We start from the raw sequence: 25,142 nt of genomic DNA, 5'->3' as shown, positions 1-25,142 counted from the left end.
ACCCTGGAAGTAACAAGCAATATTACCATGTCAATGACACTTAGTCTGTACAAACTCTGTTATTGCTACAGAACCATTTTGTGGCTTGCTCAAGGTTCTAACTTCAACAACTGCCCTAGAGAAAAAAGCAACTCTGTTTTTGCTTTGCATTCATCTGCAGTTAAGTTGTGTGCTTTGTGTTTGCTTAGGGATATCCAGCAAAATGCAGACACATGTGCATGGGGGAGCCTGAGGGTGCGCAGGTGGGCCTGCAGTGGCTGGCTGCTGGGCTAATGCTCAGGCCCACCTGGGCCCCGGCTGCTAGAACCTTCTGGGCTGCCCTGCACCTGTCACAAGGCAAACGCCTGAGGAAAGGCTCCTCTGCTTTTGCTCCAGAAGGGAGGGTAGCCTTGAGGAAGACAGTTGTCGGAAGTTCTGCTGCGTTGCCTGAAGCTGCAGAAGAATATTTTTGACCCAGAAAGATGGAGAAATGTGATTTCAGAAGAGAGAAAGCTGCTGCGTTGCCTTAAGCTCCAGAAGAACATTTTTGACCCAGAAAGATGGAGAAATGTGATTTCGGAAGAGAGAAAGCTGCTGCGTTGCCCGAAGCTCCAGAAGAACATTTTTGACCCAGAAAGATGGAGAAATGTGATTTCGGAAGAGAGAAAGCTGCTGCGTTGCCTGAAGCTCCAGAAGAACATTTTTGACCCAGAAAGATGGGAGAAATGTGATTTTGGAAGAGGAAGATATGCTGCCACACCACCTGAAAAAGTAGCTGGTAGGTGATGTGGCTAAATAATGGGGGGCAGGAAGATTTTAACCCTTAGCGTGGATGTGGAGTGTTTTGCTTTGACGTGTTGGCACTATTTTGCGGTCAGGAGGCCCCTGCGTGCAGTGGGCGACAGGCAGCGGGTGAGGCAGTTTCCCGCGCAGCGGCGCGCCAGGCGGGTTCGTGAGGCGGCACAGCCAGGCGCTGGGAGCGGGCCGCTGCCGTCGCTGTTGCACCTTCCCCGGGTACCGTGCCTGCACGGCCTGATCTGAGGGGCCTGGCAGCCTTCCGCAGGGGCCGGGCACCTCCGGCTCCGCACACCGGCGGCTCTGCGGGAAGGCCGCTGGCAATGGCTCCTCATACCGGCTCCGGTAAATCCGGATGAGGGCCGCAAGATGGCGCCGGCGGGCGGCCGCCCCGCCCCGCGCAGCCGCCTCCGGGAGCCGCCGGTCTCGCCGGGCAGCTCCGGCGGGAGGGACCTGCGTTGCCTGTTGAACTTCGTAAGTCTGACCTTCTGGAACGGTGCTTTTGTGCTTTTGCACCGTGTATGAGCACAGTCCGCGTTAAACTCAAAGAGCTGCGTATGGATGCTAGCCAGGGATTCTGCCTTCAGCTTCCATTTTTAATGCCCCTTTGCCTTAAAGCTGCAAGCAAGCTTCTTTTGAAGGGCTTGCCAAACATAAGTGCTTCAGTTTCTAAGAGCCATGAAAAGCACTTGATCACGGCTTTAAAGCCAGGCTTTCCTGTCTTGTTTGTCCTTACACTAAGACATGGTCGTATCAACGCGCCCCGGGGTGGTTTATGGAGTAGCTTGAATTTGTCTGTCGGGGAAAAGTGTTTCCTGGAGGAGAGAAGAACTTCCATCCTGTTTGCTCTTAGTTCTTTAACAGGTTTGAGAGAGGAGGAAGCTAGGTATGGAAGGTAAGGTTTTCCTTGCTCCCAAGAAGGGTTTGTTCCTCACAAGAAGAGACTCTGAGGGAACAGTTCTAATAGGTGGTTCAGCCTAAGCAGGGTGCTTATGGGGAACTGGCTGAATTCTGTCTCTACTGAGCACACTAAAGCAAAGCATCTCCATCTGTAGTAGTTTTATTCCTGTTCTTACCTTCTTAATTAATGCAGATATGGCCTATAAAGCAAATTAATGTTATGCCTTAGTCTTTATGAGGAATCTTGTCCTAATGTAGGGACCCACAGCAGAGTGGCAATGAGATTATGGAATTAATACATCTGAAGTAAAACCAACTTTAGAGCTGGATGGTAGGGCTAGGGAGGAGAGTGAGGATTTCTTTTGAGCCTGTTAAAAGAAACTGGTCTAAAGTGAGAATAGCTTAAAAAAAATAATCTTCAGTTATGACTGCCAGAGGAACATGTAAAGCAGCCTTCTGATGTGAGGAAAATGCCAAAAAATGCAGCTAGCTAATGGTGTCCAGTCAATTTAATCTGAGTTGCTGTCTGAACCAAGTTTCCTGTCATCCCTAGAGAATCTATTCCAACTCTAAAACCTCATTTTAAGAATTAACTCAACATTTCAAAACAAGCTGTTGGAATTTCAGTGGTGCTGCAATTGGCCATCTGCCTTTTTTCTAATTCTGTCTTATGTTGGAATAAATCTGGCTTATTTTCAGAAAACTATGTTCTAGGACTTCCATGTTCTGTCACTATGCGATCCTCTTGGTTTTATTCATAGTTTGTGTGGGTACCTCAGGATGAGATCTCAGAACAGAAAAGGTTTCTGAGTTCTGTTCTCACCCTTCCCTTTTCCCAAATTTCAGAAATAGTTCTAAGTAGCACATTTTAATATTCTGAAAGGGAAGTGAGAGGAGGATAAGTCATGGCAATCTCTGCCTGATTCTGTATGGCTTTTGGTGATTTGACTTCCAGAAAGAGTGCTCTGCTATCATAAACACTTAGACTGTTCCAGATAAAAGGATATGCTCCGGGTTTTCTTTCTCTCTCTTTTTTAGATGTTGTTGCTGTTAATGAATGCATGAGCTGCACAACTGATGGGCAGATTTCCAAAATGTATGAATGCTTAGCAAGGTTAATATGCCAGAGGAATAACAGTATGGAACACATCTTGATTCTGGTTAACCTAGCAGTTGTCAAGGGTTGGATCTTCTCTATGTTCCAGGTTACTGTAATAATTTCCTGTATTTCTTGCAGAATTGCACCTACCATCTTTTAAGTTGGTTTTCCTGTTACTGTATCCAAATAGATATGGATATTATGTTCTAATAGTTGCACTGAAGCTTCACAGAAAGAATAGCAATGTTTGGATCAGAGTCCTTCCCTGGTGTGTTATGCCCAGTTCTTTGGCATCTAGGTCCAGGTGATTCCTGTCCCCGTCTTCTGAATCACTTACTCTTGGAGTAACTTAAGCCTGTCGTAATATTACTTACAACTTTACCAAAGAGATAGCTTCATGAAATGTGGCAGGAAGGCCATGCTTTACTCTTTTACAGGCAGAACACCTAATCCTTTTTCCAGTCACACAGTTAATGTACTTACGGCTGCCTAAGAACAGAATCACAGCCATAAGAGAGCCAGAGCAGGATCTGTGTTTTAACTGTTGTACTATTAAACACTAGGCATATTATGTGTGAACGCTATAGTCAAAAAGCAATTTAATAGTAAGTTTTGTTGTGTAATGAAGCAAACCAAACATGTTTTCTTCTTCCCTTCCACAAAACCAAAGCCATCTATCTGGAAACTTCTAAAATGAGCTGGTATTAGGGAGCTCCTTGAAGACAAATTAAACGTGGGGTAACAGAGTTAACTGAAACTTAGGAAACTATATATTGTCCGTTTCCAAGCACAGTAAGCTGTAATATTTCATAAGAGAGCACTGAAGTTGCTTGACTGTTACAGACTTATGTGATAACTGTACATCATGAGTGCACTTCTTGTCTTGCTATAAACCCATAGCTGATGCTGTACCTGCAAACCCACACATTTTCACACTCAAAAAGGTAGACCATAGCTTTGTTTGTAAACTAGTACCTGAGATTGCAATGTAACTTATACTCATCCCCTGATGGGGGGAGCTTGTTTTCCTTGTGCCTGGTATATGAAGTAGTAGCCAGGTTACAGAGCAGTCAAATCCACACCATTCCATAGAATCTCAGCTTTTAATTGCTGTGGCTTTTGTTACTGCTTGTCACCATACAGTCTCACCCTGGCTGACTGCATCAGGTTGACTCTGAGAACTGTCTGCCAGAAATCCTCCTGAGCTCACTCATTGTTGGGTTAGACAGGTACCAGTTCTAGAAAAATTGCTGATACGCATACCCTGGGGTAGGCAGTTGCTACATTCAGACATGTGTTATCTGCCCTAGACACTGTCAAACAATGGTTAATCAGACTAAAATGGAAGAGAGGTGACTGAGATGGTCAATAAAGAGTGCTTGCTGACTATCCCCTAGTACAACTAGATGCATCAGGTGGTAGAAGGTTGGGAGAAAGAAACAACTAAGGAGGAAAGCTATTCTGTACATCTGCATTGAGCTCATTTGTCAAGGGTTGGGTCTTCTCTACATTCCAGGTTACTTTAATAATTTCCTGTAGTTCTGGGAGATTCAGGGTTGTAGGACACCAGAGCACCACCTTTGACTCGGGAACTCTGCCTACTGTAAACCTCTAGAGGCTGGAACAATATTTTAGAGAAAATATACTCTGTTGTGTGCTCCACATACTTTCTGGGCTATTTGCTGTTGGCTGCTGTAGAGGACAGGTACTAAGTCAAAGACTTGTTTGGACCCAAGTTGTTCAGACATGATGTGTTAAACACTTAGAGTTCCAGGAGTTCTGCCTTACTCATAGATGATCTCCTGTGGTAGGCTGGCTATATGCTAGTATGATGTAAGGGGTTCCTTTTGTACCCTGCTGCAGTTAACATCTGCTGGGGTTTAATCCTCTGAAGTGCTGTAGTGCACTTTATCTAGAGATGAGAAATCTCTGTACTTCAGGCATCTAAAATAAAGGAGGCTGTAGGTGCTACAAAGGAAGCAAACCATGGCTGCAAGAAGGAAATTGATTCAGCCTGTGTTTTCTTTCCCAATACCATGTTCCTTGTTTTTTTGAGGGTCATATGTAACAGTGCCTGTGCTTTATATACAGATATGTATACAGGCAGAATAAAATATTAAAATACATAAATTTGAAATGTACTTCTGAATAGTACTCAGTACCCAATTGGAGTAGTACAAAACCCAAAATCTTTGAGATAAATGAAGAGAAAAACATGAAACAAGAAGAGCAGCCTCCCAAATACTGCTCAGTTGTGCTTTTGGCAAGGTGATTTCTGTAGGTGTTGACCTTTTGCAAGGTGATTTCTGTAGGTGTTGACCTTTCAGAAGCTGTTTTGAAAGAAGCCAGCATTTGCTTAGCAAGGAGCACAGATACTTGCAGTCAGCAAATGGTTTGCAGTGTCAGGCTACCATGCAGAGGAGCAAAGAATGCATTGCTGTTTATATTCCTTTTCATTTGTGAATGTTTAAGTGCTTTGCATCATTTAAGTCAAAGTATTCCAGATGTTGAATATTTTCAACTATCAGTTGGATGTGAGGTCAGTTAAGACATAACGAGATGCTGAGCTCATAAGGTCAGTCCTATACTGACTCTTCAGAAGAAATTTTACTGAAATGCAACTGTGTTACTTTAGTTCTCATCTTCTCCAAAGTTTGTTAAAAAAGGCTACTACCTAAGCAGAGAAAATCTGTACAGGTAAATATTAGGCAAAGGAGAATGGTTATTAAAGAGCAGTTGTTGTTAGCATTGTCTTGGACACCAGTATAGTCTGGATTATCATAGTCATGTTGTGATTAATGGCCTTATCAAAACTCAGAAAAATTACAGAACTTACACAAAGGAATGCAACATCCGCTACCACCACAGAACAACGCAAAGCATGAAACTGTGTTTGATGGCATTAATAAAATATATCATGGGATGCAGAAAAGTATTTGCAACTGCATCAGTCCTTGAGGAAAAAGCAGATAAGACAGCTGTGGTGATAGAACAGATAATACATGAAAGAAAAATTAACATATCTTTGGGGATCTTTTAAGCAGGAGGTAAAGGGAAGCTTTTCTTCATGAGGGGAAACTGGAGTTGTCTGAAAGCATGGATAACGTCATGTTAAAAGTCTTCACTCTTAAAGCAAGCATTCTTAAAATAGACCTCCTTACAGGTGCCTGTGTTTTATGTAACTAATTGTTCAAATACCAGTTTCAGCTGCAGTTGTGTTTTTACCTTGGTGGCAGGTGTGACTCCTTATAAAGAATGCACTGTTTTCCTCTGTGTTTCAGCTAATAATATCCTATAGTAATGAAAATGTAGTGAGTGTTCAGGTCCTTAGTTTTAGCTAAACCATACCATAAAACTTCTTAAATCTTCAGGTCTTTGAGTCCTTGTGTGCATGTCTTGCCTAAATAGTTGTCTAGCTTTGCCTTTCCTTGAACACTGAAATCTGCAAGTTTGGGGGCCTCTTCATTCTGTATTGGCTTCATCCCTTTAAAGATTATTATGATTACATGATTGAACATACCTGTGAGATAGAAGACAATAGGCATACTGACCAAGTCATGCAAGTGCACAAGTGTCAAACAGTGCATCTAGGAATAGCCTAAGACCATCTCTGGAAGGAGGCTAATTTTAAGATCCTGCAGCTACAGTCACTTACTAGGTAAGTTGTACCCAAACTGGAAGAGAAAGAAGTCCATACTGCCTCTGGCATCAAATAAATATATATGGCATTGAGGTAGAAGCATGCCTTTCAATCACTTGAAATCTGGCACGGAATAGCAACACAGAGATTGTAGAAAAGGCACAATGGTTGTCTTGCAAAGGTAGGCAGTGCAAAAGTGAGAGAAGAAGGAGGGTCTACAGTATGCAAGATGTCTACAGATTTTTAACACCCCCTCCCAACACTGGTACAAAATATTAAGCATGAAAAAATTCAAGGATTCCCTATGAGAGGTTCATGCTGTTGTTCTCCTAGTTCTTAGTAACCTGACCACCATGTCTGGTAGTGCTGCTGATAATGATGGTTACCATGCATATAGTGTCCTTATCTTGAAGGAGTGAATCCACTTATGTCAGTTTGGCTAACAGTACAGGTACAATCAAGTCCTCCACTGGTTCAGGAAGTGAGTATGTTTGAGCCCAAATGGTCTGTTCAGTCTCATTGCTTTGAACATTCGTAAGATCACCTTGATCATGTTCAGAGGAGGCGCAGAGGTTGGTTTCCAGTGTTTCCCCTGTCAGTACATTGGTGATATTCTGTCCTTCCTAACACTGTAAACTGGCACTTAAACATCTAGTTCTTATCTTATTAATGAGGAGATATTTTCATTGCTGTAACTGAATGACTTAAAATAATTGAGAGCTTACTGGGCACATGGCCAAAGCTCTGAGCTGGAAAAATCAAATCATTTATGGATTTTTATCCTTATTCAGCCTACTTGAACCACCTACTGATGCAAGGCCTGGAGGTCACAGGTTGTCATAAAGCTGAATGTGAGATTATTTGAAATGAATGTCATCAAGTTGGCTTAGATTCATATGAGAAACTGTGGTATATTCCCTTAGCCCAGCTAAGCTCATGTTTCTTCAGAGCTTTCTAAGCTGTCTTTCTTTTTCCTACTTTCTGTTTCTGTCAGTTTGAACCATGAAGTTGCAGGGGACTTGCAGAAGGACCACACAATGAGTTGTATTTTGAACAAGATGCCTCACAACTAGTTGGTAACAGTCACACATACTGTATCAGAATGTGGGCTACATCTGTTGCTTCTTGAAACATTTCTTCAGCTGGGACCTGTTCACTGACTTCTGAAATGCTTGTCAGAAAAAAATGCCAAATGCTTCTAAGATCCTGAAGAATGCAAATTAGCTGCACGTGATAGGATTATTTCACTGCATGTCTGAAGGGGAAACGTGTCTGATAGTAACTGTATTCCTCCAAGGCAGTGAAGTCATGCATCTCAGTTGTTCTGGTTTAAATTGATCTCTGCAACCAGAAGCCAGGTTCTAGCTGGAGTAGTGAATGATACCAAGGTTGCTTCAACTCTTAGACTTACCGTTACGACAAGAAGGAGTGGAGTACAGGAGCTGTGTGCTGACCTGAAAATAGAATGTGTGGATGTTCTCACTTGATTTGCTTGCTCTGCCATTAAGTGTGGGTTGTAATGCTTTATTATTTTTTTTTTCAGTATGGCACTGTTCTTGGGCACTGTTAAACATATCACATATGCCCATCAGCTTAATTCTAGCTCTTTCTCTTCCAATTCTCTTGATTATTTTTCGGGAGGTTATAAAAAATAAAAATCTGAAAGGAAAACACACCTGCTAGATGAAGACAGATTATTCAAATGTCATGAGAGAACCTTCTCCATATGTACTGTAATAAAAGCAAAGAATCTTAAAATAGACTTCTGTGACTTGCATTATAATTGCAATACAGTTTACTAGGGAGCCATCATCAATGTAACTAAGAAACCCTCTTTGTTAGATGGCCCTGGATGAAGAAATGGTATATCAGAGTGCTTCAATTACTGCTTGAAAAGTATGATCTGTGTCAGTTGTATTAAGAATACTTTATGCACCCTCTTTCTCACCATCTGCCCAACAATCAGTTGAACTTAATCTGCAAGTGATAGAAAAGCAGCTTTCAGTAACTTGAGAACATGACATTTATCACATTTAATATCTGCTGAAGAAAATGTCTGTTAATAAAAGGGTGCCAAGTCTAACACTAAAATAATAATGGAGAAGTTCTTTGGGTTTCTGTCTTCATTTTTGTATAAAAACCATCAATGAAATGTGATCATCTTGCTTGTCAATGTGTAATTGTATTTAATTATTGGCTGCTAAGTATTCATTTTTTCACATTTGCTGGTTTCAAAGGCAAAATCTTTTCATAAGACTTTACCAGCCTGCAGGAAATGAAACTCTTTTGCTGTCTTAAATTGTAGATGTATCTATCTTAGGTGCATCTTGTGTTCACTGCAGTGAATTCATTGTTGAGGAATGAAGGTACATGCATAGACTTCAGCCATCACCATATTATAATGTCAAAACCTAGGTATTCCAGCGGATTAATTTGGAGTGGGAGGGAAGGATGAGGGAGGAGTCCGTGTTGATATTATAATTGTCAGCTGTGGCTATCTTGTAGAAGAGTTCAACTTGCCTGAAACCTTTGAGGTGAAGCAGCAGCACAACGCTGCAATGATGGTTCTTGTGAATAGAAGTCTTTGGGAAGCAGGGGTATGTTCTGTCTTTTGCCTTTCTAAAGACTGGTGTGGTAAGATCTGCTTTATGACAAAAAACAGATACGTATATTGATTTGGATTCTGAATGTTAGCAAGGAATAACTAAAGGCTATTAGCATGTGAGATGTGTTAATGGGGCAGCATTTGAAGACTTGATTTATCAGGCATTGGACGTTGGATGAATGAGGCACCTGCTCATTTCCCAAGAGGCTGGCTTCCTCATGCAAAGCTCACAGTGTGCTGCCATGGTTCTGTGATTGAACTGATGTATTATACAGGTCTGCACTCAGCATGGGATAGCATAGTGCGGTAACAGAAAGCAGATGGGAATTGATGGTAATACGAGCAGTCATCACGCTAAGTGGTGGGCATGCACTTCTGCTTTACAAGTGTGCTGTGTTACCTGTAGTATACTTGATGGTTAAAGCTATCCTGGGCTTAACTGAGGTTTTCCTTTATTTTGTTGCTTTAATTTCATTTTGGAGGATAAATGCCAAATAGTTTTCATTTGTGAAGCTGCCAAAATTAAAACTAGCTTACAGAAAATAAGTCTTGATGGCTAGGATCAGATTCCCTTAGACACCTAAACACAAAAATAAGATCCTAGAAGATGGCATAGTCTTGCTGTTCTATCCCATTACTGTGTGCAAGGAAGGTATTTAGAAGACTTTCTATTAAAATTTACTGAAGAAAAGTCAATTTTTTGCTGAAATCTTAATAAGGTAACAACACTAAGTAGTCAAATCCTGAAATTATTTTACTGAGAATTTAGCTGACCGTGAACAAACATTCCAGGTAATGATCAGTGCTTTTACAGGTCATTCACCAAGACCAGTTGTGGTGTTCTGCTGGTGCTGGATCCAACTGTAAACACTGCTATAAGCTTCAAGCTCTTAGGAGGCCAGGAACCCAAGACTTTCAGGGGACTTTCTTTCCTGGAGAGTGCTTGGACTCTCTTGATGAAACTGTTTTTTAAGGCATAATATTGAGGACAGGTTTAGCAACATTAAAAGCAATTGATTCTACTGGGAAAATTTCAGAACAGTATATGCTGTCAATTTTGAGCAAGCTATAAAATTTTCTTTAAAAAAAATTGCTAAATACTGTTCTTGCAAACTGGAACTTCATAATATTGACTCATGCTTCATCAGCTTCTCATTATTCAAGTGAACTTTGTGGCTAATGTTGGTTCATTTTTTTTTGTCTAGAACTGCATATGCAATGGTGAAAAGACGTCCACAATTGTAATAAAAATTCTGAAAGAAAGGGGGACTTCCAGCAGCTCATGTTAAAATGTGCCAAAGGGCTCATCAAACTTTAACTCTTAAGCCATTGTATCTGAAAAGTCTTAATTTGTTGTAGGCTGAAAACATAAAGCAACCTGGCTCTGTTGGATCTGAGACAGAACAACCACATAGTAGTGGGTCAGTTTTTCCCATATGCTGTGGCTACAGCAGCGCTGAAGTAATCTCAACATACTTGAATGGACATGCATGCAGTGCAAGTAACAAGAGTCTGCACTGTGGGTCTATGATGAGCACACATGTTAATTGGAACTAATGAAGTCTTCCCTGGCACAACGGAAAATTTTCTCTTACCGAGAGAAGTCCCTTTGCATTTTTTGCTTGTGTTATTATGGGTCATCTCTGTATCATAGTGACTTCACAATATGGAAAAAGACAGTCTTTTAGGGGTTTTTTTTGTGAAGCTGAGATTCTTATTAACAGTCTTCTGGGTTGTTTTGCCTATGATGCCTGTCAAAAACTGTAGAGGGAATGGAAAGGGGGGAGTCTTAAAACCAACACTGAGAGAAATCTAATTGATTGAAATCTGAGTGACATGTTAATTTTTCTGTTTCCTTTAAACAAGAAGGGTAAAGAAAACTAAGTTGAGCAATGCGGATTTGTCAGTTAGGGTCAGTCCTTACTGTGTGCATAAAATTAGTTCGAGGAACAAAGAGCTGCATACTCTGTATCTTTGGACCTGTTCTACAGTGTAAATGGGCACTCAAAACAGAAATAATCTTTGTGGCAAGTGGAAGTAAAAATGAGTGCTTTGTTGCCTGAATGAATAGGATACCAAATACAACAAACACTAGGGAAGCTACTTCTAATTTTGTAAGTAACTTTGATGTAGTCATGTGTTTTTCCTGTTCTAATTCCATGCAAGTTTTGTAAATTCATTGTTGTTTGAGGAGTAATAGCCACAGAAGGCAAGCTTCAGTGTCACAAAAGCAACATAGTATGTAAAAAGCTAAGAAAGTCATGGTTCAATCTGTGATGCTACAGGCTTGATCTGAAAGGGCATTCCATTAAAATAGGTTCTTCGGTGTTTCTGAGCAATCCTAGGTTTAATAGTACTGCAGTTCTCTAACTGTCAGACAAACTAGGAGAGAAAAGCAACAATGTTTACAGCCAGCATACATAGATTTTATGTTTACATGTAGTTAGCGGAAACTGCCCTCTGGGAAAGAAAATGCTACAAGATTAAGACTTTTCTTGTAAGCAGTGTAGGACAAACATGTAACCTTAGATTGCTGAGTAATTTTGCAGCTTAGTGATTGCAGAATCCCTTTCTTCATACTTGAGCTGTCAGCTAAACATGTTTGGATTTTTTTTTTTCTGAATAGATGTGATAAAATTTACTGTCTATTAAGTTTCTTGGTGAATGAACTCTGCTTCACTCGGAGAAAACTGTGTAAATATATACCCTCTAATTTCCAGTCTTACCAAATCTTTCATGTTCCAACCCAACCAGCTTCAACCAGTTAATGAAGTTATTGGTCTCTGATGCAGATTCATTGTGTTAGCCTACTGGAAAGAAAGCAGTCTAGTGAAATGCTCAGCAAAGTCCAACAGCAGTGATGCATGAATTGGTGGTGTTAAGCCTCCTTTAGACTCCATCTGTATCTTCTAGCTCTGCTAGATATTTATCTAGCAGGAAGAAAAAAAAATGCAGCTTTTGGCAATGGCATCTAGCAAAATTACAGTAGGGGTTCTAGATTTCTACTGCCAGTGACACAAGTAAGAAGATGGAAATCATAGCAGCTTCAGCGCTTCTTCTAATTAATGAATCAAAGTAGTGACATAATTGCAGTTGCAGGGTTTGAGAGGTTTTCCCTGGGTTTTTTGTTGTTGTTGTTGTCGTTTGGTTTGGGTTTTTTGTGTGTTTGTTTTGGTTTTTTTATGTCTCGACATAGTAATTGCTATAGTTAGGTTTTATCTGATTTAGCTGTCTGGCTGGAACTCATTAAAACTCCTAAAATATTGGGGGAATTCTTAATGGTAGTGGACAAACAGAGAGAGGAGCAGATCAAGAATTTTAAGGGAAATCCTCTTTTTGAAGAGTAAAGGGAAACAGAAACTCTGAGCTGGCAGATGTTACTGCTAAGCCACTCCATCATCTTTGAAAGCTGGTGGAGAACAAGAGAGGCGCTTGAGAACTGAAGCAAAGGCAATGCCAGTCCAGTCTTCAAAAAGAGCAGGAGGGAGGACCCAGGAAACTACAGGCTGGCCAGCCTCACCTCCATCCCTAGAAAGATGATGGAAGAGCTCATCCTGGAGGTCATCTCTAAGCCTGGGGAAGAAAAGAAGGTTATCAGGAGTAGTACTCGGCATTCGCCAAGGGGAAATCATGCCTGACCAATCTGATCACCTTCTATGATGGAGTGACTGGCTGCCTAGATGAAAGGAGAGCGGTGGATGTAGTCTACTTTGACCTCGGTGAGGCTTCGGACACTGTCTCCCACAACACCCTCACAGGTAAGCTCAGGCAGTGTGGGTTAGATGAGCAGACAGTGAGGTGGATTGAGAACTGGCTGAATGGCAGAGCTCAGAGGGCTGTGATCAGCGGGCAGAGCCTGGCTGGAGGCCTGTAGCTCGCGGTGCCCCCCAGGGTCAGTGCTGGGTCCAGGCCTGTTCCACTTACTCATCATGACCTGGGTGAAGGGGCAGAGCGTGCCCGCAGCGAGTTTGCTGATGATACAGACCTGGGAGGAGCGGCTGGTTCCCCAGAGGCTGCGCTGCCATTCAGCGGGACCAGGACAGGCTGGAGAGCTGGGCGGAGAGGGACCTCATGAGGTTCAGCAAAGGCAGGGTAAGGGCCTGCACCGAGGGAGGGACGACCCCGGGCACCAGCACGGGCCGGGGCTTGACCTGCTGGCGGCAGCTCTGCGGAGAGGGCCCTGTGTAAGTGGTGGCTGAGGCAGGATCATGAGCTGGGGCCGCTCATCCCTGTTACTCTCAATGAGTGCTCTCAGAATAGTGTCACAAATGTTAGAATACTGGGTGGCGTAATTGCTCTAAAATACTATGATCTCTACGGTTCGGGGTGTTTCTGCTGATGCTCCTTCCACCCTTCCATAAAAGCTCACACTCAGAGGGGGAACATGTCCACTAATTTAGGATCAGTATGGTCCATTCAGGTTAACAAGGCTGTGTCAGCCTTAAGAATCATTGTGTAAGAATTTTACCCTATGTAGTGTTCCACAATTTCTTGAAACCTATCCACCTAGCAGCATTGATGGACAATAGTAAACAATGCATAAAAGATTCTGTTCATGCCAATATTATGGATCTGCCAAGAGCAACAGCAGTTGCAATTTGTAGGGTTATTCCAATATGCCATGATTGCTGTCATAAAATAGCATGGTTTCTCCTTCCCCCTCAAAAAAAAATCAAACAAAAAACCCCCCAAAAACCCCACCAAAAACCAAACCAAAAAAAATCATTCACAACCCCTGCCCTTCTTTTCCCCCACTCAGTACAGTCAAGGCAAAACTTGTCTAGCTCTGTTCAAATAGTTATGCTCACTGGAGGATTCAAGCAAACTTCACTGCTTTGTTGCTCTGAATATTCCAGTGTGGACTGAATCTTGGCATAATGTGCACCTGCATGGTCTGTAAGAAGATCTTTTCTCTCCTCTGATCTTGATACTATCTCTCTCTCTAATTCTTGTAGTTGGTGCCTCTTAATTGCTCTCCCGTATATTAAAGAAAAAAAGGGGGGTGGGGGGGTGTTCTTTACTTTAATGAGAGTTTTGCTGTAGGAGTTCCTGATCTTGTCCCATGAACACCCTTTATACCTCTATAAATACTTCTGGGGTTTCTGCTGTTGCCTGTAGACCTCAATAAAGCCTTTCTCTATTGTAGGGATAATTTTTTTTCCTCAGCAGTTGTTGAGATAGGCCCATTTAACAAGGTTTTGTATATTTTCCTACTGCAGCATCAAACTTCAGTGCTCCCTAAAATCCTGTCTAAAATCAGGAGAAGCTTTGCCCTTTTTTTCTTTCTTCTAGCTGTAAGCTCTGTCTTAAGGAAGTCTTATCCTTGTGCCCTGAATGGCTATATAATGCTCCTTCTCTAAGTCAATAGCAGAAACTAAGCTGAGCTGTTTGAACCTCTGCTGCCTGAGGGAGAGGAGCCTACTTTGTTGATCAAAGCAGTAAGCAGGATCATTAATCTCTCTGTGAGGCAGTGCCATCTTTAGGGAAGAACAGACCAACACACAGGCTGGGGAGGGTTTTACTTTAGTTATTTGACCCAGGTGCCTTGCTTGGCAATCAAGTAACAATTAATAGGTATGGGGGAACATGTATTACCTAAGGTGACCCCTTCTGTGGATTGTGCGTGGCTGTATTGCTGTAAGAGTTGTAATTCAGCTCCTTGCCCAGTAAACAAACCCAGGAAATAAACTTTATGTAACCCAATTAAACTCCAGCTGCAGAACAAGAGGTATTCAACTTTGTAATGTTCTCCAACACAGAAACAGTGAAATAACTTTTTAGCCTATCTGATACAAAAGATACTCTATTTCTGGTTCATGAAGATGGGTATGAATCGCATGCCATCTTATGTCTTGATTTAGGATATCCATTAAAGATGGCTTAAAGTTTGGAAGTAAATGTTTAAGTTATTTTCTAAAAGCATTGGTTTTGAGATACAGGAAAGGAGTGGGTTTTTTTTCTTTTTTACTGCTGGTGTTGTTGTTTTGTTTTTTGTTTTTAAAAGTGTGATAGACTTACTACAGTTACAAGAAGCCTTGTTAGTATCCTACAGAGTTGTGAACCTGCTGTTGAACTAGCTTCTTTCTAAACTAGTCCATAGATTCTTTCTTCTTTATTGCAAACAAGTATGTTCTTTAACTGATTTTTTTTTAATTCACTGTAAGAATGTCAAGCAGTTTAAAAGTAGTGTGGCTTAAAAGTATCACTTAACTGGAAAAAACCTGTAAGTTAACATGGTGGTAATAAATTATTATTATTATTTTTTTATTTAAAATGCCTTTTCCTACAGAAAGGAATGCTTTCTGTGGAAAAGCTTGAGGAAAAAAACCCAAAACACTAAATCCACACCTAGTTTTTAGGCAAAGGCTTTAAAATCAGATTTGAGACTAATGTTTTCTATCTTTGTTGAAATTGTCTCAGGGAAGTAATTAATAGTTCTCAATGAGCTATTAATTGTATTTGTGCTGCAGGTTGCCTGAAGTTAATGGCTTTAAAGAAATAATGTAGTTATTTGGGCCTCTTTTTTAATTCTTTTTTTTTTTCTAATTATTTGAATAAATATGTCTTCTTAACAGTAGACATGAATTAGTTTGAAATATTTCTGGCTCCCTGTTGTCCAGCTAGTAATATTCTCTAGCCTTGGATCAACAAAGTGATACTTTGTCTCCCTGTGACAGTGCTAATGATAAAATTTTTATCCGATAGCCAAGATGTAAGCTATTTCATTGCATATACCCACAAGTCAGAGGAGAAAGAGAACTTTTTCTTTCTTGTTGCTGGATTGATACATATTGCCTCATTTAAACAAAAATAATGAAGCAGTGTTGGCTTTGTAGAAATATTCTTGGGCTCTTTTACCGGACACAGAGAACTGGAAAACACGCTTTAGTGAAGGAAGCTTGTGGCACTCTGCTTTTACTCCTCCTTTTGCATTAGTCACAGCTATTAAGTTGTTTCGCTTTAAGGAAAAGAAGACAAAATAACAAGGAAAAAATACAGTAAAAGTTAAGTCCAGGAGGACTGGCTCACTTTTTTCAAAGTCTTCTGAGGGGCTTGGCATTTATATTGCCCTTGAAGAATTAAGGGCATTTAACTTCTATGGTCAGGCCGCCTAAAAAGGATGTTGCAATTGAACTTTCAAAATGGTAGAGCTATTATAGGCTGATGTCAGTTTTACTTTTCTGGAAAATGCAACAAATGGAAGTTGCTAACACCACAGAAGAAATACTGCCTGTCCCACAAGTTCTTCTCTTTGCTACAAACAAGCTTTAAAACATGTTACCAACATGTTATTACAAAACACCAAAGTCACCTTATTGCTGCACTCTGCAAGTTTTAAATGCCATTTGATTATCAGAATGGATCAGAATGCGTTTACAAGCATGAAAACAGATCTGCTGAGAGAAATGGATAATGATGAACTTGTGTTCAGATGCTGTGTAGTGAAGAGAAGGTCCTGCCTAAGAAAAACCCTAATGATGATAACTTCCAGATTATGGCTACCTATTTTTCTTATCATCAAAAATGGCAGCTAGAGTTATTACTGCTCTTCAGAGCTAGCCATGTATTCTGCAGTTTGACATCACTGAGTTCTGCAGATATTTTACAGAAATATTATTTGACTGATGAGTCATCCTCAGAACACAGCATTTTAATGAAATAATGCTTGACACGCAATAGATAAATCTAAGTTAAAACTGGTGGAAATAGCTTGAGCTGGGGGAAAAATTACATTGAAACATGATTGGGTTTTTTTCCCATGTCTTTTACAGCAGGAAGTAAAATAAATTAATATCACCAGAAAATAAACAGCAGATTAGATGCTTCTCTTTAGTCCTTCCAGTGGTCCTTCCTTTGAGGGAAAAAAACAAACAAAGCATGGAGTTGTATCTTGTGTCACTGGTGAACAGTTAATACTAAATATATTTTTTTTATTGCACCTTGGTTTTTTCCCTTTGCTTACAGGTTGAGGAGTTTTCCTAATTTTCTGATAATACTCCACCTTCTGTCTACCCTTGGCTCTTTACTTTCAACTGCAATAGCTTAAAATGTTCTTTGTATGGGTTGTTTACCATGCAAATCAGTATGTGAATCTTGATTATCACCTTGTTCTCAAGGGACTTCAGGTGAGAAGTCCCAGATGCAGGAGGAGGAAGGGCTGTTCTAAGTTAGGAAGTTACTAGTAGTGACGCTTTACACTACTTTTCCATGGCATTAGTGATTCACCAAGACTCAAAAAGAATTGACAATTCTCAGAGCTTTAACTTTATTTCTGAAGCATTTGCAGTGGAACCTTTCTAACACCCTGGTGAAAGAAACAGAAGCTTGCTGAGTCAGACCTTGGGGGAAAGTGTGAGGCTATTGTAAGTAACACATGACCCTTGAGCAGAATTTCTCTTCCTAAAATAATGATACTATTTACAAGCTACAGAGAAGCAGTGCCTACTGCAATTTCCACATTTTACAAATTGGAATTGATGGTCTATATTGCACCTCTTTATCAGCACCTAGGTAGAAGCAACATCCAAATTATTTAGCCTTAGTGAATAGTCCTCACCAGGTTTTCTAGTCTGTTCAGTAGTTGCCACTAGTTAAAAGGCTTATGGCAGGATTCAACTTTGTCGTCTTTTCTATCATTCTGATTGGAATCGTAATAAATTAAACTAATTTCTGCAAGTTGAGTCTGTTTTGCTCACGATGGTAATTGCTGAGTGATCTACTTGCCCTCACCTCAACCCACGAGCCTTTCGTTAGGTTTTCTCTCCCCTGTCTGGTTGAGAAGGGGAGTATTAGGGTGGTTTTGGTGGTTACCTGGCATTCAGCCAGGGTCAAACCACTACAACTGGGAACCTGTTTCTGCAATTCCTATACAACTGACTTTGCAATATCTTGTGGCTACCTCACCAGCTGGAAATGCAGCCAGCTTGGACACCTTACATTTATTAGGGACTTGTTACAGGATGCAATTTGTTTCTTTATGATTGAGACAATAACTACAACAAATTAGAAAATCTTTTAATGAACAGGACATTAAATAAAGGATCTCAGATTGCTAGCTGGTAGAAACTCATATTATTTTATGGTTTCAGCAGATCTATGCTGATTTATTTCAGCCGAAGTTCTTTGCCCTTCTCCCCATTGTGTAGAAAAAGGCTGTTGTGGTTAGCACTGTTTTATGGGTGAGGTTAACCTGAGTTCCTGCTGGGAAGATGGCATTAAACGCAACAGTTCATGCTTATGTTCATTACTGGTATAATGATATCTAAGTCTCAACGTGAAGCAGTATTTACAATTAGTGAAATCTGTGTGTTAGCACAGTGCTGTTTGTACATGTCACACTGCAGTTGCCTGGAGATAGGTCTGCTACACTGGTCTAATTGATGGTTGAAGATTTCAGCTTTCCTAGTCTGTTTTTGGCAAGAAGCCAATGGAATGTAATCTTATATAGGAAATTGTCTAACAAAACTGACATGATCAAACTGGGTAGCTGAAAATACACAACTAAGAGGTGCTAAGGACAAAGAGACATGGTATGATTTAAACAGATTGCACCTTACTCTTAAACCCATGTTACCTTGTAGCTTTTTTGAAACTCTGTAAATTGGCAAACATAAGCAACAGAAGCCTTTAAAGTGTTGGGATGCCATCTCAGTGGCTGAGAACTAATTATTTGGATATCTTCTAAGACTTTGTATAAGTAGTTGGTCAGGTTGTTGGATTTCAATAATTGCCATTTAATTCATTAAAGCTCTGGCAACCTAAAAAACTGAATCAATGTCTCTTACATGGACTATTTTGAGGTAACTAAAAAATAAAAATAGAATTTTTTTAAATCTGTGGAACTCTTATACCCCCTTCTGTTACGGATTGATGCTTTCTGATCCCATCCTTTGATTGGTACTACAGATCTACTGCATAAATTTATACTTCTGAATAAATTTTGCTCATGAAATTTCCATAGTAAAATCAATCTGTAGCTGACTTTATTCTTTAAACATGTGGTGCTTGGTATTTCAATAACAGGAAGGATTCCAATAGTTGCTTGAGCTCTCACTTTCTGTTCTGGACCCCAGGAGCCAGTAATGTTTTTAAGGAATTTCTCTGTAGGGCAGAAGGGGGTTTGGAAGAGACTGTTCCAGCATGTATGAAGCAAATAGTATAACAAACAGGAAGGTAAACTGGGATGCCTACATGGGAAAATTCAGCTGCTTGTTTCTTTAGAAGATCTTGTAGTGTTGCTGATTGGTGGTAACTTAATTTTGTGACTGGACATACTGTGAGCTGCATTAGCAGCAGAGGTGACTAGAAATTCATGCCCTTTCCTGTCTTGAGCTTTATAAAAGTAGGTGGTTTTATAAAACAACTATTTTTCTTAGTGTGCAGGCTATTGAAGACCAACTAAGGAATAAATAGCTTGATATTTTTCTGACATCCGGTATGAATTTAGCAACAAACAGAACTATTGCCATAATGACAATGTGAGTGCTGTTTACTGCTGAACTTGACTAGAAAAGACAATACAAGGAAGGGTGAAACCACTTGAACAAGTTTTTTTTTTAAAAAATTAAATAAATGTTCTTACTTGTAGCCTTCCGGTCAAAAAAGCCTAGGCATTTTTGTAATCCAGTCATGTGATCCTTAGAGTAAAAGCTGTATGACAGTGAACTGCTGGGCGCCAGTTACAAAATAAGTTTTGAAGCTTTTATTTGGCCTAAAGAGCCTGTGGATTGTGTGTGTTGTGCTGGTGAAAATTCAAGCTGTAAATTAAGCTTTAAATAATGTTACAACTGGAGGCTAGAATTGACTGTATCTGAAGCCAGCTTCTAGTCTGGAAATCTTCCAAATTATGTAAGAGCATTTTATTTCTACCTGTTGTACCATCAACCTACAGAAGTACAATGAAGCAATACTCTTCCTTGCTTCAAATAACTCACAATCATCTCAAGTTGTCATCCAGAGGTTTTTACACGGTTATGGCAATATTTCCAGCTGCATGTTAACTTTTCCCTTTCAAATCCTCATGTTGTTTGGTTTCACTCCAACTTTTGATGCTTACACCTTCAGTGGCCTGCTCCTTTTAATCTGAGCCAAATGTCAGTGAAACTGGTGGTCCATTTCCTTATGTCACAGGTACCAAAGTATTTTCCTTGCCTTTTTTCTTTTTGAACAGTTATAATTCTTTAGGCTCAAAGAGATACGGTAAGTCTTTATAAAAGTGAATGCTACTTTATGCTTCAACTTGCTTTGATTTGTTAAATCCCTTTGCTAGTGCCCAGTTGGTTTTGATTATCTCAGTAACTGAGAATTTGATTGTTTATATGGACCATCCAGAGATTTGGTTAACCCTAGGTCCCTCAGGCCTTTCTTCATTTATACAAGTAATTCTCACTTATGGTCTGTTTTTCATTTTTGAAACTAATGCCTGATGGGGCTGTGGTCACTGGTTTTATGTAAGATATCCAAATTGCATTGCAGACTTCAGGAAGCTTTTCAGTAGGTAGTTATTTTTTCTTCAGCCAGTGTTCGAAGGCTCCTTTTCCTTGGGCGTATTGTGGCTCTGCTGCTAGCTGTGCTGGATATGATGTAGAACGGAAGATTGATTTTTCAGGAACACAAAGACACTTAAGTTTCAGAAGTAACTGCAAAGGTTTTGGTGGTGTAGGTTTTATTTAAGTAAGAATTCAGATCTGTTGAATCTGAATTGTTCAGATTCATGAACTATTGCATCATGCTTGATCTTCCTGCTTGAAACATGAACTTATTTGTGCTTCATTTCAACGTGTTGAAGGATGTTTTTAATCTGTGCTGAACTTCTCAATGCCTGTATCAAACACTTGAGATCTTTTGATTTGTGGCTTCATGAAGGCATGGCAGAGGAAATATTTCTGTTCCCAGAGGAATGCAAGTTTTTAATTAAAGGTGTTTTTAAAGTGCTTTTTAGAGCCACGGATTCTGAAAATGTAAACTAGGAATTTGTATCTAACTGATGCAAACATATTGAAGCCAGGGGTTATATGGTAGCCTATTGCTCTTAATAATCTAATCATAAATCCTTTTTTGACCTGCTTTTTGAAAATGCAAGTGATATAAGCTTACCCAAGGATGATAGGTTAAGATAAGGGACTGCATTAAAAATGAACTTACTCCCATGTTGTAATTCAATACTTCCACACTTTTGAACAGTTCTAACATTGAAGGAGGTAAGCTTGATGTTTTTTTATGTTGAAGACCATAAAGCATATGTATTCCACTGTAAAAAAAAAAAAATGCAAGAGATGTGATTGTTACACATGAAAAGAGTATGTGCATATGACTCAAATGTATACCGTCTGGAATACTGTAATTTAGTAAGGAAAAAATCTGGTTGGAACTGCAGGTGAGATTCTTAATATTTTTTTATGAGTACGAGCCATTAGTTAAAAACAAAGAAAGGTTGTAAGTTGTCTGAAGTTTATTCTTTGAAATATTCTTTTCAGCAGTTCTAAAATCAGGAGTGCTACATGAGGGACTAAAGATGTATACATTCCTGAATCATACACTGGGTGAGCTGTATTAGCTGGTACTGTACTGGCTGTTGAAACAGCTCTTGGATCTAATCCATTTCTTCCTCTGTGGGCTTCCTTTTTGATTACTTAGCTAACTTTTATAAGTGTATGTCTCTTTAAACAGAAAGAAAAGTTTTTTGGAAGTATTAGTATGTTGCTTACTTTTGTTAGATGTTCTTGCTGCATAGACTAGTGTGATATTCCAGGCCCAACCAAATAAAACCTTTCTTTTCTTTTCTTTTCATACTGTGAGAGTTGTTAAAATACCAAGCTGGACTGAAAGCTTTCTTGTGGAGTGAGTTTTGTTTAAAAGTGGCACAAGAATATTTTTGTTTGTTTCAAGGTGGCTGTTACTCCTCTTTATGCAGTGAATGGATCAGAGAAGTTTACTCCTGGACATCATTAAACCCCTGAAAAAACAAACCCACACCTAAATCTGAAGACTTTTTCATCTACAAAAAAAAAAGATAATGAGTTACCAACATACTCTAGGTATTTTAACATAGAGTGGTGGTTTGCTTAAGCTGTACCTGATGAAAGAAGGTGTTATCCAGAAAATTACTTCAACAGCCTCTAATTTGTAGGATCAGTCTTTCAGCAGAATTACATGCTTGGCCATGAATTTGGCAAAAGCACATCAGCAGAGGGTCCTATGCATTTACTCTGACCACTGGCTGAAAGGCATCTGGCCAAAACTTATATTGAAAAAGACTGGGATAATGTTGATTGGGAAATGGAAGAATTAAACCAACTGATTTCACCAGCATTGTCCTTCAAAGGGTGTCTGTCCTACCTTGCATTAAACCAGTAAAGCAGAATCATCCAGCTTCTTTGTAATTTCTGGTTGAACAATAAACTGAGCCTAAAGACATAATAATTTTTTTCTAACCATCAATTCAGATTAAAAAGGACAATTACTTTAATGTTCCATTCTCTCGAATCTCTGTTTTGGGTTTACAGTCACATATGAGGTTCCAACCCTTAACTCAGTAGTGGTTTTTATTACCTGTCTTTACTCTGACATAATGATCTTGAATGCCTCTGTATCCATTCCTCTGAAACAAAATGAAGTTCTAAGCCTCCAGAAAGAAAAAAAATAATTAAAAATAATCTTTGTAAGAAGCCTAAAAATCTGCAGTACTCTTTTTTTCTCCTGTACCTGTAAGACAGAGGATGATTATTTCTTCCATATTCTCTCTAGATAAATAGTTCTGTTAGGAGCAATTGAAGGAAATCACTTTACACCTATTTACTGATTTTTTTTTTGAGACCTGGGAGAACATATGAATAGTGGTGATACAGTTGATGCTGGATTTAATTGGCATTTGGGCTGCAAAGCCTTCCTAGGAGTTTGCTTTCCAAAGGCTCTTGATACCCATGCATAGGGAGAAACTCCACTCATGCAGTAAAAGCTGATCAAGACAGAAAGAACAAAGAATAGGAATAAGTCATTATTTTCCAAAAAGGAGAATCATGAATAGGGAGGGGAGGCTGGGATCTGCATTGTTAAGCATATGTAGACATGATTAGACAAGCACGTAAATAGTTAGGATACCATACTCACTATAGTAATTTCTAAGGCTAACTGCAAAAAGTTGGAGAAGCCATAATCCTGAATGACAAGTTGATGAAACAGCAAGATGTGAGGCAGCCTACACCTAGAAAGACCTGCAAAACTACATCTGGTTTATTACTGGGTTTTATATGTATACAGCTGAGGAGGAGATCTTTGTGACTAGTTCACTGAGGTTAACTTGAGTCTTGGTGACAGCTGAGAAAGCTGAACAGGAATAAGCTTGAGAACAAGATAGCTTACAAAATGATGCATCAGCCTGGGCTGCCGTGTCATCCCGTCTCAAAAAAGAAAGAAAAAAAAAAAAAAAAGGTGAAAGTAGAAAAGGACAAAAAGTAATTGAAGTATGGAGTTCCTGTCATGTGAGAAAGGGCTGCATATATGAGACCCAGATAAGCCAATAGCCATACATAGACCTATACAATCACAGATGGAAAGATGACTGCAAGGTGATAGTTCACGTTCCTTTGGAGTATGAGAAAGTACAGGTTCAAAAAGGGATTAATTTGTGAATTTGTAATTGCTTACATAGCCATTGTAGGCAATCGCTTGGTTGCAACCTCCAACACAGGAAGGGTTTAAGTCATTAAATGTGTTGAAGCTTTGCCAGGCAAAGCCTGTCAAAAGGACTAGTCTTGTCCCTCAGTGTTCAGAGCTAGATGGTATTTGGAAATAGGATATTCAGCTACATCAGTTTTTGGTTGACATAGTACAATGATTTGTATTATTATACAATATATTTACTTTAACTATAGTTAAAGATAGAAAAAACAGCACTGAGAACTGGGTTGAGAAAGCCAAGATTTTTAGATATCACAAATGATTTCGTGTTTACTAATTTTTTTGGTTCTGAACGTAAAAATATTCAGAGATTGAGTGGGCTGCAGTCTCTGGAAATCGACTTCGGCGTATCTGAGGTTTAACACAAAAAAAGGAAGATCCTTGAAGTTGCTTAGGGACAGAGTTGTCTTTTGGGGGGTGGGGTGGGTGGTGTAGACACATGACAGCTTTGTAAAGAACAGAACGTAATGGTTTTCTGAGTAACTGTAGACATGCCACTTGTAAAGGACCATATGTTGTGTCTTTTACTCATACTGGTGAATTGCTGGTCACACAATTCACTTGAGATGGATTAACTGAGAGCTTTGCGGCAAAGAGTGCAGTGTAATGGTGCCAGAAAAAAATGAATCACACCAGCACATAAAACTAATAAAACAGCATAGCAGAGATCAATTAAAGTATAAAGTGATTTTTGATGTTTTGGATAGAAAAACATTTTGGAAGGACAAATGGACAAGATAAGCCTGGCAAACACTGACAATGGAAAATGCCATCTGGAAATGAGACAGACATAAATTTTACAGCAACTGTATAAGGGGGATGGAAGATGTTTTCTAAGGCATGAATCTGATGATGAAGAAGACAACATGCACCCATGTGCCCCTATCTCTTGCAGGTTGCTTCTGTACATAGGTTCCATTAGATGTTTTAATGTTTCTGTTAGCTTTGTTCTGTTCCCTTTGCATGAGGTGTCTTCTCATTGCCTTACGCAGTGACAGCTCAGTGCAGAAGACAAGATCCAGTTCAGTTTTCAACTTGAAATAGTACACGCTCTCTTTCTTGTTTCTGTAGCGTCTATGCTGTTTAATTTCTTCCTTTCAATGCTAGGTGAATGATTTCGAAATGATGCTTCATGGATGTTAGCTATCTGAATGCCATTGAATGTCTGGGAGTTGGGCACCGCGTTACCTTTCCTCCTTAGGAGACTGCAGTATGATAATATGGGGCTGAATGTTGCTGTAGCTGATGCTTTGCTGAGCAGTCTTTGCCAAGCAGTGAAAAGTGAGGAGTCCTGCGTAACCTAAAGGAACTGATGGTTCATAAAAATGTCACAAAGGGTGATGTGTAGCACAACTAGTGTAAACTTAAAAGTGGTTATTTTTAAAGAGATGGGAAAGATGACAGGGAATAATAGGAAAGGAAGAGAGCAAATGTGGACCCAAAGA

At 39.8% G+C, this 25,142-nt stretch overlaps 1 protein-coding gene across 2 annotated transcripts in view; it reads left to right on the top strand.

The window, feature by feature from the left end:
* The first annotated feature begins 506 nt into the window (after positions 1-506).
* GALNT18 (polypeptide N-acetylgalactosaminyltransferase 18) overlaps positions 507-25,142 on the top strand; it is a 263,582-nt gene continuing 238,946 nt past the window's right edge. Inside the window, exon 1 of one of the 2 annotated variants that reach the window (XM_037401732.1) lies at positions 507-757. The gene's annotated coding sequence lies outside the window, so the exon portion shown is untranslated. Of the gene's footprint in view, positions 758-1,203; positions 1,249-25,142 lie in introns of those variants that run through there. The other variant, XM_037401733.1, reaches the window with a different exon arrangement.

Source organism: Falco rusticolus, chromosome 10 (genome assembly GCF_015220075.1).
Source record: "Falco rusticolus isolate bFalRus1 chromosome 10, bFalRus1.pri, whole genome shotgun sequence".
Lineage (NCBI taxonomy): Eukaryota > Metazoa > Chordata > Aves > Falconiformes > Falconidae > Falco > Falco rusticolus.
The sequence above is the reverse complement of the archived record's forward strand: the minus strand, read 5'-3'. Positions and strand labels throughout refer to the sequence as shown.